This window comes from Dermacentor silvarum, unplaced genomic scaffold, assembly GCF_013339745.2.
Source record: "Dermacentor silvarum isolate Dsil-2018 unplaced genomic scaffold, BIME_Dsil_1.4 Seq196, whole genome shotgun sequence".
In the NCBI taxonomy this organism is placed as follows: Eukaryota; Metazoa; Arthropoda; class Arachnida; order Ixodida; family Ixodidae; genus Dermacentor; species Dermacentor silvarum.
In genome coordinates this window covers 20,607-26,648 of record NW_023605840.1, presented here as the reverse complement: position 1 = coordinate 26,648, position 6,042 = coordinate 20,607, and the positions used below count along the sequence as shown (strand labels likewise).

Below are 6,042 nucleotides of genomic sequence, written 5' to 3'. Positions count from 1 at the left end.
GCTCCTCGGCACGAACGCATTTCTCGCCAGGCAACCTGGCTGCACTATTAGCACGGCGGCCCCGCCCCAGCTGCTACTTATCCCGGCACTGTTTCTCGGTCACTTGGGGCAGGCCACGATACGGAACAAGGTCATGCAACTGCCATTTTTCCTGCAGGCTGCCCTCCTGTGGGCCATCGCCCCTTTGCCCGACTGCTTCGAGCGTAGCGAGGTAACCTGGATGCTTCTTTGCAACCTGCCATCTCAAGCGGAGTACCTGCCCATCCAAACTGAAATGGATCATCAACATACGGATGTGCCCCCGCTCCTGGGCACGAACGCATTTCTCGCCAGGCAACCTGGCTGCACTATTAGCACGGCCGCCCCGCCCCAGCTGCTACTTATCCCGGCACTGTTTCTCGGCCACTTGGCAGGCCAAAATAGGTCGTGCAAACTGCCATTTTTAAAACAGCCGTCGCCGCTTTGCCCGACTGCGAGCGTAGCGAGCCATGCGTCTTTGCAACCTGCCAATACGGAACAAGGCCCATGGCTGCACCACTTTGCCGGCACTCGGCTTCAGGAGAACGTCATGCAAGGCTGCCTTCTGTGGGCCATCGCCCCTTTGCCCGACTGCTTCGAGCGTAGCGAGGTACCTGGATGCTTTTGCAACCTGCCATCTCAAGCGGAGTACCTGCCCGTCCTAACTGAAATTGGATCATCAACATACGACGAATATGTGCCCCCGCTCCTGGGCACGAACGCATTTCCCCAGGCAACCTGGCTGCACTATTCACAGCACGGCCGCCCCGCACCAGCTGCTACTTATCCCGGAACTTTTTCTCCGCCAACCTGGGGCAGGCCACGATACGGAACAAGGTCATGCAACAGTCATTTTTCCTAAAGGCTGCCCTTCTGTAGGGCCATCGCCCCTTTGCCCGACTGCTTCGAGCGTAGCGAGGTAACCTGGATGCTTCTTTGCAACCTGCCAACTCAAGCGGAGTACCTGCCCGTCCAAACTGAAATGGATCATAAACATACGAATGTGCCCCCGCTCCTCGGCACGAGCGCATTTACCACAAAGCAACCTGGCTGCACTATTAGCACGGCCGCCCCGCCCCAGCTGCTACTTATCCCGGCACTGTTTCTCGGCCACTTGGGGCAGACCACAATACGGAACAAGGTCATGCAACTGCCATTTTTCCTGCAGGCTGCCCTTCTTTGGGCCATCGCCCCTTTGCCCGACTGCTTCGAGCGTAGCGAGGTAACCTGGATGCTTCTTTGCAACCTGCCAACTCAAGCGGAGTACCTGCCCGTCCAAACTGAAATGGATCATCAACTTACGAATGTGCCCCCGCTCCTGGGCACAAACGCATTTACCACAAAGCAACCTGGCTGCACTATTAGCACGGCCGCCCCGCCCCAGCTGCTACTTATCCCGGCACTGTTTCTCGGCCACTTGGGGCAGGCCACAATACGGAACAAGGTCATGCAACAGCCATTTTTCCTGCAGGCTGCCCTTCTGTGGGCCATCGCCCCTTTGCCCGACTGCTTCGAGCGTAGCGAGGTAACCTCGGATGCTTCTTTGCAACCTGCCATCTCAAGCGGAGTACCTGCCAGTCCAAACTGAAATGGATCATAAACATACGAATGTGCCCCCGCTCCTGGGCACGAACGCATTTCTCGCCAGGCAACCTGGCTGCACTATTAGCACGGCCGCCCCGCCCCAGCTGCTACTTATTCCGGCACTGTTTCTCGGCCACTTGGGGCAGGCCACGATACGGAACAAGGTCATGCAACAGCCATTTTTCCTGCAGGCTGCCCTTCTGTAGGCCATCGCCCCTTTGCCCGACTGCTTCGAGCGTAGCGAGGTAACCTGGATGCTTCTTTGCAACCTGCCAACTCAAGCGGAGTACCTGCCCGTCCAAACTGAAATGGATCATCAACATATCGAATGTGCCCCCGCTCCTGGCACGAACGCATTTCCGCCAAGCAACCTGGCTGCACTATTAGCACGGCCGCCCCGCCCCAGCTGCTACTTATCCCGGCACTGTTTCTCGGTCCACTTGGGGCAGGCCACGATACGGAACAGGTCATGCAGAGCCATTTTTCCTGCAGGCTGCCCTTCTGTTGGCCATCGCCCCTTGCCGACTGCTTCGAGCGTAGCCGAGGTAACCTGGATGCTTCTTTGGCAACCTGCCAACTCAAGCGGAGTACCTGCCCGTCCAAACTGAAATGGATCATCAACTTACGAATGTGCTCCCGCTCCTGGCACAAACGCATTTACCACAAAGCAACCTGGCTGCACTATTAGCAAGGCCCGCCCCGCCCCAGCTGCTACTTATCCCGGCACTGTTTCTCGTCCACTTGGGGGCAGGCCAAAATACGGAACAAGGTCATTCAAGAGCCATTTTTCCTGCAGGGCTGCCCTTCTGTGGGCCATCGCCCCTTTGCCCGACTGCTTCGAGCGTAGCGAGGTAACCTGGATGCTTCTTTGCAACCTGCCAACTCAAGCGGAGTACCTGCCCATCCAAACTGAAACTGATCATCAACATACGAATGTGCCCCCGCTCCTCGGCACGAGCGCATTTACCACAAAGCAACCTGGCTGCACTATTAGCACGGCCGCCCCGCCCCAGCTGCTACTTATCCCGGCACTGTTTCTCGGCCACTTGGGGCAGACCACAATACGGAACAAGGTCATGCAACTGCCATTTTTCCTGCAGGCTGCCCTTCTGTGGGCCATCGCCCCTTTGCCCGACTGCTTCGAGCGTAGCGAGGTAACCTGGATGCTTCTTTGCAACCTGCCAACTCAAGCGGAGTACCTGCCCGTCCAAACTGAAATGGATCATCAACATACGAATGTGCCCCCGCTCCTGGGCACAAACGCATTTACCACAAGGCAACCTGGCTGCACTATTAGCACGGCCGCCCCGCCCCAGCTGCTACTTATCCCGGCACTGTTTCTCGGCCACTTGGGGCAGGCCACAATACGGAACAAGGTCATGCAAGAGCCATTTTTCCTGCAGGCTGCCCTTCTTTGGGCCATCGCCCCTTTGCCCGACTGCTTCGAGCGTAGCGAGGTAACCTCGATGCTTCTTTGCAACCTGCCAACTCAAGACGGAGTTACTGCCAGGTCCAAACTGAAATGGATCATAAACATACGAATGTGCCCCCGCTCCTCGGCACGAACGCATTTCTCGCCAGGCAAACCTGGCTGCACTATTAGCACGGCCGCCCCGCCCCAGCTGCTACTTATCCGGCACTGTTTCTCGGTCACTTGGGGCAGGCCACGATACGGAACAAGGTCATGCAACTAGCCATTTTTCCTGCAGGCTGCCCTTCTGTGGGCCATCGCCCCTTTGCCGACTGCTTCCGAGCAGTAGCGAGGTAACCTGGATGCTTCTTTGCAACCTGCCAACTCAAGCGGAGTACCTGCCCGTCCAAACTGAAATGGATCATCAACATTACGAATGTGCCCCCGCTCCTGGGCATCGAACGCATTCTCGCCAGGCAACCTGGCTGACTAGTTAGCACGGCCGGGCCCCGCCACAGCTGCTACTTATCCCGGCACATGTTTCTCGGCTACTTGGGGCAGGCACAATACGGAACAAGGTCATGCAACAGCCAGTTTTCCTCCTGCAGGCTGCCCTTCTGTGGGCCATCGCCGCTTTGCCCGACTGATTCGAGCGTAGCGAGTAACCTGGATAATTCTTTTCCACCTGTGGCCACTCAAGCGGATAACCTCCCGTCCCATACGAAATGACCATGACTTACGAATGTGCACCCCCGTGGGCACGAACGCATGTCCGGCCTGGCAAACCTGGCTACACTATTAGCACGACCGCCCCGCCCCAGCTGCTCTTTATCCGGCACTATTTCTCGGTCACTTGGGGCAGGCCCACAATACGGAACAAGGTCATGCCAGAACCATTTTTCCTGTAGGCTGCCCTTCTTTGGGCCATCGCCCCTTTGGCCCGACTGCTTCGAGCGTAGCGGGTACCTGGATGCGTCTTTGCAACCTGCCATATCAAGCGGAGTACGTTCCCGTCCAAATCAAGCGGATCATCGCCTTACCAATATGCCTCCGTTCCATGGGTACGAACTCATTCCCTTCCTGGCAACCTGGCTGCATTATCAGCACGGCCACCCCACCCCAGCTACTACTGATTCCACCACCGTTTCTGGGCCAGCTGGGGACGCCACCGTACGGAACAAGGTCATGCAACTGCAATTTTTCTTGCAGGCCGCCCTTCTATGGGCCATCGCCCCCTTGCCCCTCTGCTTCGAGCGTAGCGAGGATGCCTGGATGCTTCTGCGCAACCTGCCATCTCAACCGGAGTACGTTCCCGTCCAAACCGAAGCAGATCATCGCCTTACCAATATGCCTCCGTTCCTGGGTACGAACGCATTTCCCGCCTGACAACCTGGCTGCATTATCAGCACGGCCGCCCCGCCCCAGCTACATACTTCTTCCGCCACTGTTTCTCGGCCAGCTGGGGCACGCCACCGTACGGAACAAGGTCATGCAACTGCCATTTTTTCTTGCAGGCCTGCCCTTCTATGGGCCATCGCCCCTTGCCCCCTCTGCTTCGAGCGTGCCGAGGATGCCTGGATGCTTTCTGCGCAACCTGCCATCTCAACCGGAGTACGTTCCGTCCAAACGAAGCTAGATCATCGCCTTCCCAATATGCCTCCGTTCCTGGGTACGAACGCATTTCCCGCCTGGACAACCTGGCTGCATATCAGCACGCGCCGCCCCGCCCAGCTAATACTTATTCCGCCACGTTTCTCGGCCAGCTGGGGCACGCACCGTACGGAACAAGGTCATGCAACTGCCATTTTTTCTGCAGGCTGCCCTTCTATGGACCATCGCCCCTTTGCCCCTCTGCTTCGAGCGTAGCGAGGCAACCTGGATGTTCTTCGCAACCTGCCATCTCAATCCGGAGTACGTTCCCGTCCAAACCGAAGCGGATCATCGACTTACCAATATTGCCTCCGTTCTGGGTACTGAACGCATTTCCCGCCTGGCAACCTGGCTGCATTATCAACACGGCCGCCCCGCCCCAGCTACTACTGATTCCACCACCGTTTCTCGGCCAGCTGGGGCACGCCACCGTACGGAACAAGGTCATGCAACTGCAATTTTTCCTGCAGGCCGCCCTTCTATGGGCCATCGCCCCCTCGCCCCTCTGCTTCGAGCGTGCCGAGGATGCCTGGATGCTTCTGCGCAACCTGCCATCTCAACCGGAGTACGTTCCCGTCCAAACCGAAGCGGATCATCGACTTACCAATATGCCTCCGTTCCTGGGTACGAACGCATTTCCCGCCTGGCAACCTGGCTGCATTATCAGCACGGCCGCCCCGCCCCAGCTACTACTTCTTCCGCCACCGTTTCTCGGCCAGCTGGGGCACGCCACCGTACGGAACAAGGTCATGCAACTGCCATTTTTTCTGCAGACCGCCCTTCTATGGGCCATCGCCCCTTTGGCCCTCTGCTTCGAGCGTAGCGAGGAAAGCTAGATGCTTCTTCGCAACCTGCCATCTCCACCGGAGTACGTTCCCGTCCAAATCGAAGCAGATCATCGCCTTACCAATATGCCTCCGTTCCTGGGTACGAACGCAATTCCCGCCTGGCAACCTGGCTACATTATCAGCACGGCACCCCGCCCCAGCTACTACTGATTCCACCACCGTTTCTCGGCCAGCTGGGGCACGCCACCGTACGGAACAAGGTCATGCAACTGCCATTTTTTCTGCAGGCCGCTCTTCTATGGACCATCGCCCCTTTGCCCCTCTGCTTCGAGCGTAGCGAGGAAACCTGGATGCTTCTTCGCAACCTGCCATCTCAACCGGAGTACGTTCCCATCGAAACCGAAGCGAATCATCGCCTTACCAATATGCCTCCGTCCCTGGTATCGGAAGCATTTCCCGCCTGGCAACCTGGGCTGCATTATCAGCACGGCCGCCCCGCCCCAGTACTACTTATTCCGCCACCCGCTTCTCGGCCAGCTGGGGCACGCCACCGTATGGAACAAGGTCATGCAACTGCCATTTTTTCTGCAG

General features: G+C 57.7%; 1 long non-coding RNA gene across 1 annotated transcript; it reads right to left on the bottom strand.

Annotated features, from left to right (window-relative positions):
- Positions 1-3,025: 3,025 nt before the first annotated feature.
- Positions 3,026-4,345, bottom strand: LOC125941749 (uncharacterized). The gene is made up of 3 exons (XR_007464583.1): positions 4,301-4,345; positions 3,372-3,390; positions 3,026-3,064 (listed from the first exon to the last, which is right to left on the bottom strand). It is a non-coding gene; the product is annotated as an uncharacterized LOC125941749 (long non-coding RNA).
- Positions 4,346-6,042: the final 1,697 nt, after the last annotated feature.